This window comes from Vipera berus (genome assembly GCF_964194415.1).
Source record: "Vipera berus genome assembly, chromosome: 2".
In the NCBI taxonomy this organism is placed as follows: domain Eukaryota; kingdom Metazoa; phylum Chordata; class Lepidosauria; order Squamata; family Viperidae; genus Vipera; species Vipera berus.
This window is the reverse complement of record NC_138203.1, coordinates 278,834,989-278,847,545: the sequence shown is the minus strand read 5'-3', so window position 1 is coordinate 278,847,545 and position 12,557 is coordinate 278,834,989. Positions and strand designations below refer to the sequence as shown.

Sequence of the window (12,557 nt, the reverse complement as noted above, 5' to 3'; positions counted from 1 at the left end):
TGCTCCCCCCCCCGCCGCTTCCTCTCCTTTCCCCTCCACTCCCCCCGCCCTCTAGTCTGCCTTTCCCAGTCTGGGCGTCCCGTTTCTTGGCTGGGCATCGGCCTCTGTGGTTCCTCTGCGCATGCGGAAAGTGCCTTGCTCTGCCCGGGCTTCCGATCTGCTCCCGCCCCGCCCCTTCCTCTCCTTTCCACTCCCCCCGTCCTCCAATCTGCCTTTCCCAGTCTGGGCGCCCGGTTTCTCGGCTGGGCATCGGCCTCCGTGCTTCCTCTGCGCATGCGGAAAGTACCTTGCTCTGCCCGGGCTTCTGATCTGCTCCCGCCCCGCCCCTTCCTCTCCTTTCCCCTCCACTCCCCCCGCCCTCTCTATAGTCTGCCTTCCCAGCTGGGACCACGTGTTCCGAAGCCTCCTCTGCTCCTGCGGGGGGGGGGGGCGTCCGCGTCGTGGGTTCCTCTGCCCATGCGAAGAGTGTGTCTCTGCTGTTCCACTGGTTGATCGTCCTGACTTGTCCGGACGTTTCTCCTCAATTCCACCTTGCTTCTCTCTTTGATCAACAAAGATGATTGGGGGACTGGAGGCTAAAACATATAGGGAACGGTTGCTGGAATTGGGTATGTGTAGTTTAATGAAGAGAAAGGTGAGGGGTGACATGATAGCAGTCTTCCAGTATCTCAGGGGCTGCCCCAAAGAAGAGGGAGTCAAGCTATTCTCCAAAGCACTTGAGAGCAGGACAAGAAGCAACAGATGGAAACTAGTCAAGGAGAGAAGCAACCTAGAACTAAGGAGAAACTTCCTGACAGTTAGAACAATTAACCAGTGGAACCACCTGCCTCCAGAAGTGGTGAATGCTCCAACACTGGACGTTTTTAAGAAGAGACTGGACAGCCATTTGCCTGAAATGGTATAGGGTTTCCTGCCTGAGCAGGGGGTTGGACTAGATGACCTCCAAGGTCCCTTCCAACTACTACTACTACTTCTTCTTCTTCTTCTTCTTCTTCTTCTTCTTCTTCTTCTTCTTCTTCTTATTCTTATTCTTATTCTTATTATTATTATTATTATCATCAGTTTCCAACCGTGGTTTCTCGCCCCCGCCCTCTGGTGCTCTGGTGAACAAGCTGCCCCCCCCTTTGCCTTGTGGCAGCCCCTCAAATACTGGAAGGCTGCTACGGCGTCTGAGCCGAATCTCCAGGAAAACCTGTCAAGCCGAAGAGCGGGATCCGCAGCTACCTTTCTCCTGAAAGCTCTCCCGAGGGATCCAGGGATCCAGCACCGATCCTCGCTGGGCGAAGCGGGACAGGGAGATCCAGCCAGTGGGAGGGTGAGGGTGGGGATTCTGGTCTCTCCTGTCTCCGACTTGCAGCCCCGCCCCTTTGCAACGTACAGGTAGTCCTCGACTTACAACTGTTCACTTAGTGACTGTTCAGTTACAGTGGCACTGAAAAAGTGCTACTCAAGCCACAGCCGAACAAGACGCCTGGCTGCCTGCCCAGCGGCGCTCTTCCTCCTATCCGAGGTTTTCATTGTGAACATTTTTTTTAATATATATAAACTTTTTATTGTTTTTTTCCCCCTCTACATACATATTAGTTTTTCAAACAGCGTGTGATCTGGGTTCATATCACGCTAATACATAATCAAGTCCTACCCTTTGGTTCTCTCTTCTAGCCGTTTGTAGAATAAATTCCAGCTTTGGTAGTATTCTGTTCCTTCTTTATCTTTTAGCCTCATAGTTAATCTGTCCATCTCCGCACATTCCAGTATCTTTTTTATTACTTCTTCTTCTGAAGGTATTCATTCTTCCAGCATTAAGCATAATTTATTCTTGCTGCGATTTTAAGATGTAAAACCAAATATAGATTTTGGTTATTAATCTTTTCTGGTACTATACCTAATAAAAAAAATTCAGGATTAAATATTACATGTTCGCCTAATAGCCAAGCATGTATTTTTTCCAATAGGCCTTTACTTTGTCACATGTCCACCAGGTAGGATAATATGTACCTAAATGATGTTTACATTTCCAACATTTACTTGATACATTTTTAAACATTTTTGCTAATCTTGCTGGAGGCAAGTGCCATTTATAAAACATTTTATAGAGATTTTCTGTAATTTGACATTTTCTATAAATTGACATTGTCAATTTATAATTTCTCTCCCATAATTCTTGCCATTTTTCTAATTCTATATTATAACCAAAGTTTTTCACTTTCCACCTCTAAGATTAACAAAAATTATACATTTTCTTAATTAATTTCTCATCAGAAGTAAATAATATCAAATACAGTTTGTTCTTTATAGAATCCATACAGTTTCATATCTTTTTCATATCTATTTTGTATTTGTAAGCGTATCCACCATGACATGTTGATACCGTGATTTTCCAGCTCCTCTTTCGATTTTAATGTCCCATCAGTATTTAAAATATCTCTATAAGTCCATGTTTTTTCAAAATCTAACAGATTTGTGTGTGAAAAAGCTTCAATTGTTGATAACCACCCTGGAATTTTTACATATATTTTCGTTTTAATTTTTCCCCATACTATTATCAAAGCATTTCTAATACAGAAATACTTATGAATTTTGTTTTTACCATACCACAAAAAAGCATGCCACCCCAATTGTACGTCATGTCCCTCCAAGTATAACAACCTTTTCTTCCTAAGCATTATCCATTCTTTCACCCATGTTAATACAGATGCTTGATAATACAAAGCCCACTCAGGTAGGCCAAAGCCTCCATTTTCCTTAGTATCTTGCAAGGTTTTCATCTTTATTCTAGCTTTCTTTCCTTGCCATACAAACTTCAAAATTAATGAATTCAACTCTTGAAAAACATTTTTCCCAAGTTTTATCGGAATTGTTTGAAACAAAAATAAAATCTTAGGCAATATATTCATTTTAAGTGTAGCAATTCTTCCTAATAATGACAATTTTAAATTCTTCCACTTTTCCAAGTCTAGCTTCATTTGTTTCAATAACCTTATGTAATTATCTTCTTTTATTGTTGAGCACTTAGCTGATCAATATATACCCAAATATTTTACCTTTTTCACTATTTGTACCTCTATTACCTCTGAAATTCGGCTTTTTTGTTTATTCTGTTTATTTTTTCTTGCCATATATGTTATCGCTATACCTCTGAAATACGCTTTAGCTGTATCCCATGGATTTTGTACAGTAGTATCTTCTTTTCTATTTTCTTTGAAGAAGAATTCCATTTCTTTTTTTGTTAACTCTATAAATTCTTTTTCCTTTAATATGGAACGATTTAAAGTCCACCTTGGCCCTTTTTGTAATCCTTTCCAGGTCGTTTTCAACGGATTATGATCTGCCCAAATGCCTGTTTCTATTTCAATGTCCTGAACGTTCATTCTGTTGTTGGGAACATTTCTGTTGAGGATTGGCAGTGGGGGGGTGGGGTGGGGGGTGTTTGGTTTTTATCCCCCCCCCCCGTCTGCTGGGTGGTTGCAGCAGGTTTTGGTCACTTCACATGACCCTAAGACACTGTGACCGTCATAAATATGAATCAGTTGCCAAGCATCCAAATGTAAATCACAAGACCCTGGGGATGCTGCAACATTCCAGCTGGAGCCTGGCGCTGATCCTGGCGCTTCTGCTGAGCCCTGACAACCCCGAAGAAGCGCTTATCCTGGCGCTTCCGCTGAGCCCTGACAGCCCTGCAGCTCCAGCCGTCTCTCGCTCAGGCTTGTGCGGTGCTGCCACCGGTTCAGCTCATTCCCCTCCCCCCCCACTTTTCTAAGATGGCCGCGTACCACCTGCCAGGTGCCAATGTACCACAGGTGGTGCCTGTACCACTGGTTGAAAAGCCCTGCCCTAAGTAAGATATGGCTCAATTAATCACGAGTGTGTCAGTGAGGGAGGAGGAAGTCACAAGAACCAAGATGGTGGCTGTTTTAAAGGACATCACATACACAGCTAAAAAGCAGCAAGACTTTGTGCGGTATGGCACAACTTGACGTCCATCTTGATTTTTTTGATCCCCACCCTCAGTACATGCCCTGAAAAAAGTCCTGTTGATAATTTTGAACAATACTTTTATTAAGGATTATAATCACAGATCAAACAAAGAATTTTAATATAAATACGCGTGTGAATATATAAAAAAGGGGAAAAAAGAAAAGCCTCCAAAAAAGATAGTAAAAGAAATTTTCTCTCTTCATCCTCAGCCAGCATATTCAACACCAACACTTTATCACTAAATAAAAAACCAGATGCGTCTTCGTTCCATCCCTCACCCCGTTTTCGTCTCTCTAAATCTTCTGTTCTCCTTATTGATCAACAGGGGTCTAATAAAAAACAGAAATACCTGGATGCCTTGAGTTACGACTCTTCACAATTTATGGCCACAATTTATGGCCAATCACTCTGGCAAGTTACTAATGCAGTTTAGCAAGCAAAATATTCTCACACTCCCAAGATTTATACACTTTGGCTCAATTGTGTATTCTAAGATGGTACTGAAAGTTAATTGACTAGAAAAAGTAACATTTCTAGGATTTCCCTTCTGTCACTGGGTGAAGTTCCAGGTGAGCAGTAAGGTGTGAAGTTTGAAAAAAAATGGATTCCACATTGTTCACATACCTGTACTATGGGCTTTCTGGTGCATTTTTAGCTTTGATTTGCAATGAAAAGTTTTCTCACACACTACACACTTGTAAGGCCACTCTCTTCCGTGATTTCGGGTGTGCCTGCGAAGTGCTGAAGGTTTGGCAAAGTATTTCCCACACTGCAGACATTTGTGTGGTTTTCCTCCAGTGTGGATTCGCTGATGGTTCAAAAGAGTACTTTTTCGAGAAAAACATTCATCACACTCTGAGCATTTATGCGGCTTCACTCCTGTGTGGATTTGGCTGTGACATATAAGGTGACCTGACTGAGCGAATGCTCTCCCACAGTCGAAACATTTGTAGTTTTTTTCCCCCGTGTGAATTTTCACATGATTTCTAAGGGCTGGTGTGGTCGAAAAAAATCTTTCACATTCAATGCATTGGTATGGCTTCACCCCTGTGTGGGTTTTATGATGTGACCAAAGGTTTCCCTTTTGAGCAAAACATTTTCCACATTCTACGCATCTGTACGGCTTCTCTCCTGTGTGCAGCCTCTGATGCTGTAAAAGGCTTGCTTTTTGGGTGAGGCATTTCCCACACTCGCCACATTTGTATGGTTTTTCCCCTGTGTGGATTCTCTCATGACTCCGACATGCACTTTGTGTAAAAAAATTTCTGCCACACTCCCCACATTGATAGGGTTTCTCCCCTTTGTGCCTCCTCTGGTGTGTCCGAAGTTCAGAAGAATTTGCAAATCGTCTCTCACATTCTGGGCATTCATAGGGTTTTTCTCCAGTGTGAATTCTCTGATGTATTACCAGATATCCTTTTCTGGAAAAACATTTCCCGCATTCTAGGCAGTTTTCACTTTTTTCCCCTCTGTGTATTTTCTCATGAGTCCGAAGGGCTGAACTCTGGGTGAAACATTTTCCACACTCAAAGCATTTGTAAGATTTTATTCCTGCATGAATCTTCTCATGGACCCAAAGATATGAACTCCGAGAAAAGCTCCTCCCACATTCCCAACACTTATAAGGTTTCTCCCCTGTGTGAATTTTCTCATGGTTCCCCAGATGGCCTTTTTGACGGAAAAATTTCCCACATTCCGGACATTGATAAGGTTTCTCTCCGGTGTGGATTTTCTGATGTGTCAGAAGGTTTGACTTTTTATCAAAGCATAAGTCACATTCCTCACATTTATAAGGTTTTAGTCTGGTGGGGCGTCTGAGATCTTTTGTGTGTTTTCCAGAGAAGGATTTCTCACCCTTCAAAGCTTGACTGGATCCACTTCCCACATGGAGCTTCCTGTGGGTCAAAAGGAGGGATCTGCGAGCAAAGGATTTCTCACACTCTGAGCATTGATGGGTTTTTTTGTGGTTTTCTGGAGTGCTGCTTGTGTCTGATGGGGCATCCAAGAGTTTCCCGCCCGTCATTCTTTGTGGCGGCTGCTGCCTTGTGCTGATTTTCTGTTATCTGTTGATAGCTGACTTGCAGGTAAATCTTTGGTAACAATCTTTTATCTGCTGTTAAAATGAAAAACAAACTGAGAATATTTCCTTTTGAGACATGTAGAGAATCACAAAATCTTAGCCTTGGAAGGGACCTTGAAGGTCTTCCAGTCTCACCCTCTGCCCAGGGTAGGGTCCTCGGTACACCGAGACAGTGATAGAGGCCCTACATCTATAGGAGAGATGTCCTCAACTCAGAACTATAGTCGGGACTGGAATTTTGGTCGTTCATTGAAACAGCGGTCAGGTGAGGGGTCACATAAGCATTTCCCTCCACAAGCACAATCCCACATTCCTGGTTGCAATCATGAAGTGATCTTGAGGGTTCTTAATGGGGGGGCAGGCAATGGTCATGGGGGCATCTCAGGGGTGGGGGAGGTCCTAGAGACCAGGAACAGCCCCCCATTAGTTCAGGGGTGATGAAGTGGGGTGCAAAGCTGCTGCCACTTCTGGAAGCCTGAGCCGCCCCAGCCGGGCAATGCAAAGGAGCCCTGATTGACAACAATGCTGGGACTGCGTCTTAAGTGGAGGCCTGGGGCCCTCAGCCGTTTCAGCCATCTGCCACTGACCCCAGGACTGCACTTCAGCCCGTTGTCTCCGCTGCCACTGAGAAATGAGGCCTTAATCCCCAGACCGGAGGCCTTTGCAGCCTTGCGCCATTCTCCAAGCCGCGTGTTCCATACTGTTGCTAAGAAACGTGTCCCAAAGCATCCGTAAGCTTCTTCAGGGCCCGTCAACTTCCACATTTCCTGTGCCAGGACTCACAGGGCCTCCCCTGCCCACTTCAAGCAAACCCACATTCCTTAACTGGGACTTTGACTGCTTGTGAAGTAGCTTAACCACCACAAGTACAGGATTGCAGTCTTTGAGCAAAGCAGTCATATGACATCTGACTTAATGGCCGCTTCTCTCAAAGACTGAGATTCCGGTCTGAATTGTGGTCATAATACGAGGAGTACCTATAGGGCACAGGTCGGCAACCCACGGCTCCGGAGCCGCATGCGGCTCTTTCAGCCGCCTCAGTCCTCCGGCATGTGCAGTCCCCCCCCCAACAAAAAAGTGGGACTAAAAAATGTTCAACCAATCAATTCAAACTTCTCACGGAAAAAAAAACTTGCAAAGTTTGAATTGATTGGTTGAACTTCTTTTGGTTGAACTTCTTCTGCCCACAAACCTCCTTTCTTCTTTGGACTCCACATGGCGGCAGCGGAGGAAGACACTGGAGGACTGCTGGAAAGGTGAGTGGGCCGTTTTTCTGTATGCTGTGCCTTCCTCTTTCTGCTGCAAAAGACTGGGGTGGGGAGGGACTTGGGTGAGTTGGCAGCAGCCCTTTTCCCACCTGCTACGCCTTCCTTGGGCTCCCCTGCTGCGAAAACCTTGCTGCCGTCTCTCATTGAGAGAATGGGGCGGTGGAGGCTTGCAGAACGGCGGATCCAGCCTCTGCTGGAGGCTTGCAGAGAGGAGAGTGGCGTGCTGTGCCTCCGTCAAGGTAGCGGGAGCGCTTCAGGGAAGCTGCGCATGGCTGGCGGGAGGGGAAAGCTCTGTGCCGCCTGTCACTCCCTCCTCCTTTCCCAGCAGCTTCAGGCGTTCCTGACCGGGGCCCGCTCAGAGCACACACGTGCACTTCCCCTCCGCCGCCCCTCAGCAAGATGCGCCCCAGCAAGCTTCTCCCGCGCCTGCTTTGCCTCTCCGCGGCTTGCTTCAGCCCGGCCGGCGGGCTCTTCCTCTTTGGAGAGCCCGGGTTTTCCTACAAGCGGATCAACTGCAAGCCCATCCCCGCCTCGCTGCTGCTGTGCCGTGGGATCGAGTACCCCGATACGCGGCTGCCCAACCTGCTGGGCCATGAGACGGTGCAGGAGGTGTTGGAGCAGGTGGGCGCCTGGATCCCGGTGGTGCAGAAGCAGTGCCACCCGGACACGCTTGCAGAATGGTGAATTGAGCCTCTGCCGGAGGCTAGATCCACCGTTTTGCAAGCCGCCGGCAAAGACTCGATCTGCTGTTTTGCTAGCCTCCGCCACCGGCTGAGGCTCGATCCGCCGTTTTGCAAGCCTCCGCCGCCGGCAGTGGCTCAATCTGCCATTCTGCAAGCCTCTGCTGCCGGCAGAGGCTCGATCCGCCGTTTTGCAAGCCTCTGCCGCCCCATTCTCTCAGTGGGGCGGTGGAGGCTTGCTTCTGCTGCTTTTCTTTTGGCAGAGCCATCCATACTAGAGGTGGACGGGGGCAGGGTTAGTGCACGTTTTGCCTTGTTCTGCACATGCGTGTGCGTGCACACACACACACACATTTTGCGGCTCCCACTTTTTTGTGTGTGACGGAACCGGTTCCGAGTGGCTCTTTTGCTGTTTCAGGTTGCCAACCCCTGCTATAGGGAATCCCCAAAATTAAGGCATCGCATAAGGAAGAGAGGAGGGAAGAGAGTTCAGGTTAGCGTAAACAATTTCTTATTCTCTTTTCTTGCTTTTCCCTATACATTTTATAAAACACTACAGAAAGAAAAAAAAATCAGGGATCCAGGAAATTATAGAGCAGTCAGCCTGACATCAATACCTGGGAAGATCCTGGGAAAGATAACGAAGCAAGGAATCTGTGAACACTTGGAAAGCAGCAAAGCTCTTTCTCGAAGCCAACCTGGGTTTGTCAAAAACAGATCACGCCCGGGGTAGGCAACCCTTGGCTCTTTCGTGACTTGTGGACTTCAACACCCAGAATTCCTCAGTCAAGCATGGCCGGTTGAGGCATTCCGGCTCAAAATGAACTAAGACTTCCGACCAAAGTCAAAAATAACCAAAAATGCTTCTTTCAACATATAAAAAACAAGAAAAAAGTTACGGAAATGATTGGTCCATTAGTGGGGGAAAGTGGCAAGAAGGTGACAAGCAATAGGGAGAAAGCAGAACTATTTAACTCGTTTTTTGCATCTGTCTTTACACAAAGGGAAAAAACAGTCCAACCTACCAAAACCAATGCCATAAAAAACAGAATAGAAACGCAAGTTAAGATAGGCAAGAAAATGGTAAGTGAACACCTGTCCAGCCTAGACGAGTTCAAATCACCAGGACCAGATGGATTACATCCCAAAGTTCTCAAGGAACTGGCAGACGTGATCTCAGAACCCCTGAACTATATTTTTCAAAGATCCTGGAGCACTGGGGAACTACCAGAGGACTGGAAGAGAGCTGATGTAGTTCCCATCTTCAAAAAAGGGGAAAAAATAGATCCAGGAAACTACAGGCATTTCAACCTGACCTCAATACCTGGGAAGATTCTGGAAAAGATAATCAAACAACAAATCAGCGAACACCTTGATGCAAACAAAGTCATCACTAAAAGTCAACATGGGTTTGTCAAAAACAGATCATGCCAGACAAATCTTATTACATTCTTTGACCAAGTGACAAAATTAGTGGACCAGAGGAATGCTGTAGATATAATTTACTTGGATTTCAGTAAGGCATTTGATAAAGTAGATCACAACCTACTACTTGATAAGATAGAAAAATGTGGGTTAGATAGCATCACCACCAGATGGATTCGTAGCTGGCTGACAGGCCGTACTCAGCATGTGGTCCTCAATGGAACCGCATCTACATGGAAGGAAGTGTGTAGTGGGGTGCCCCAGGGCTCTGTTCTGAGCCCAGTGCTCTTCAACATCTTCATCAACGATTTGGATGAGGGGATAGATGGGGAACTCATCAAATTTGCAGACGACACCAAGCTGGCAGGAATAGCCAATACTCCAGAAGATAGGCTTAAGATACAGAAGGATCTGGACAGACTCGAACACTGGGCACTATCTAACAAAATGAAATTCAATGGTGAAAAAAGTAAGGTTCTACATTTAGGCAGGAAAAATCAAATGCATAGGTATAGTATAGGTGGTACCTTGCTCGATAGTAGTAACTGTGAGAGGGATCTCGGAGTCCTAGTAGACAATCACTTCAATATGAATCAGCAGTGTGCTGCAGCTGCCAAAAAGCCAACACAGTGCTAGGCTGCATTAACAGAGGGGGTCACCACGATGTAAAAAGATGTCGAGACTCTAGAAAGGGTACAGAGAAGAGCAACAAAGATGATTAGGGGGCTGGAGGCTGAAACATATAAGGAACGGTTGCTGGAATTGGGTATGTGTAGTTTAAAGTAGAGAAGAGTGAGGGGTGACATGATAGCAGCATTCCAGTATCTCAGGGGCTGCCCCAAAGAAGAGGGAGTCAAGCTATTCTCCAAAGCACCTGAAAGCAGGACAAGAAGCAACAGATGGAAACTAGTCAAGGAGAGAAGCAACCTAGAACTAAGGAGAAACTTCCTGACAGTTGGAACAATTAACCAGTGGAACAACCTGCCTCCAGAAGTGGTGAATGCTCCAACACTGGAGGTTTTTAAGAAGAGACTGGACAGCCATTTGTCTGAAATGGTATAGGGTTTCCTGCCTGAGCAGGGGGTTGGACTAGATGACCTCCAAGGTCCCTTCCAACTTACTATTACTACTACTACTACTATTATTATTTATTATTATTATTATTATTATTATTATTATTATTATTATTATTATTATTATTATTATTATTATTATTATTATTATTATTATTATTATTATTATTATTATTATTATTATTATTATGTCCTTAAAAAGAGGCAAGGCTCCCCAGCCCTGCGCTGGACAAAACCTATTGCGTTCTTTGTCCAAGTGACTGAAAGAGCGGAAGGGCAGTGGACATCCGGCCGGGTTTCCCTTCTCTTCCGCAGCCCACCTCGGGACTCTGGAGCAGGCGGCGATCACGGTTTGCTCAGGCTGCGGAGGTTGGTGATGGTGCTGCTGTTGCTGCCAAGCGGATCTGGCGTGGCTCATCGGTGCTCCGGTTCTTCAGCCCTCCTGCTTCCCCCCGTCTTTCCTCTCGGGCTCCGGGCGAAGCGGGCGCCCAGCCATCCCGGGCTGCTCCTGCCTGGCGCGGGCGAGTCAGCCCAGGGAGCCGGAGCCGCCCGCCATAAAGCCAAGCGGGCGGCGTGGGGCGCGGGTGCAGCTGCCTCCCTCCGCCTGCCGGGCACCGACCGCAGCCTCGCAGCTCCGGCAGAGGCGGCTCCGCTGGATGGAGTGGAAGCCGCTGCTGGGCAGCATCCGGGGCTTGGCGGCGGGCCAGACTGCAGGCCCCGCCCCTCGGTAGCCTCCGCTCCTCCCTCCCCCCTGCCCCGCCCAATCTGCCTTTCCCAGCCTGGGCGCCCGGTTTCTCGGCTGGGCATCGGCCTCCGTGGTTCCTCTGCGCATGCCCGGGCTTCGGATCTGCTGCCGCCCCGCCCCTTCCTCTCCTTTCCTCTCCACTCTCCTCGCCCTCCAATCTGCCTTTCCCAGTCTGGGCGCCCGGTTTCTCGGCTGGGCATCGGCCTCCGTGGTTCCTCTGCGCATGCGGAAAGTGCCTTGCTCTGCCCGGGCTTCCGATCTGCTCCCGCCCCGCCCCTTCCTCTCCTTTCCACTCCCCCCGCCCTCCAATCTGCCTTCCCTGCCTGGGCGCCCGGTTTCTCGGCTGGGCATCGGCCTCCGTGGTTCCTCTGCGCATGCGGAGAGTGCCTTGCTCTGCCCAGGCTTCCGATCTGCTCCCGCCCCGCCTTTTCCTCTCCTTTCCCCTCCACTCCCCCCGCCCTCCAATCTGCCAACCCAGTCTGGGCGCCCGGTTTCTCGGCTGGGCATCGGCCTCCGTGGTTCCTCTGCGCATGCCCGGGCTTCCGATCTGCTGCCGCCCCGCCTTTTCCTCTCCTTTCCCCTCCACTCCCTCCGCCCTCTCTATAGTCTGCCTTCCCAGCCGGGACCACGTGCTCCGAAGCCTCCTCTGCTCCTGGGGGGGGGGGTGCGTCCGGGTCGTGGGTTCCTCTGCCCATGCGAAGAGTGTGTCTTTGTTGGCCGGAAGCCCCTCCTGCTCCAGTTGAACGGAGCGATCTTCCTTTTTATTAGGTTTTCCTCGTTAGGCACTCCGTTCAGAGTGCCAGTCAGGAGCAATGGATTTAACAATAATGATGATGATGATGATAATAACAGTAACAACAACAACAATAATAATAATAATAACAACACCAATTTACAATGCCTTGGTAAGGTCATACCTGGAATACTGCATCCAGTTATGGTCACCACGATGTAAAAAAGATGTTGAGACTCTGGAAAGAGTACAGAGTAGAGCAACAAAGATGATTGAGGGACTGGAGACTAAAACATATAGGGAACGGTTGCTGGAATTGGGTATGAGTAGTTTAATGAAGGGAAGGGTGAGGGGTGACATGATAGCAGTTTTCCAATATCTCAGGGGCTGCCACAAAGAAGAGGGAGTCAAGCTATTCTCCAAAGCGCCCGAAGTCAGGACAAGAAGCAACGGATGGAAACTAGTCAAGGAGAGAAGCAACCTAGAACTAAGGAGAAACTTCTTGACAGTTAGAACAATTAATCAGTGGGACAACCTGCCTCCAGAAGCTGTGAATGCTCCAACACTGGAAGTTT

At 47.6% G+C, this 12,557-nt stretch overlaps 1 long non-coding RNA gene across 3 annotated transcripts; it reads right to left on the bottom strand.

The window, feature by feature from the left end:
* Positions 1–4,038: 4,038 nt before the first annotated feature.
* On the bottom strand, positions 4,039–11,295 carry LOC308661254. Of its 3 annotated transcripts, XR_014024923.1 has the most exons (3): positions 8,624–9,328; positions 7,251–7,367; positions 4,039–6,091 (listed from the first exon to the last, which is right to left on the bottom strand). It is a non-coding gene; the product is annotated as an uncharacterized lncRNA (long non-coding RNA). The 3 variants fall into 3 exon arrangements; XR_014024921.1 differs by lacking the exons at positions 7,251–7,367; positions 8,624–9,328 and adding an exon at positions 10,741–11,295; XR_014024922.1 differs by lacking the exons at positions 7,251–7,367; positions 8,624–9,328 and adding an exon at positions 10,825–11,295.
* Between the last annotated feature and the right edge of the window lie 1,262 nt (positions 11,296–12,557).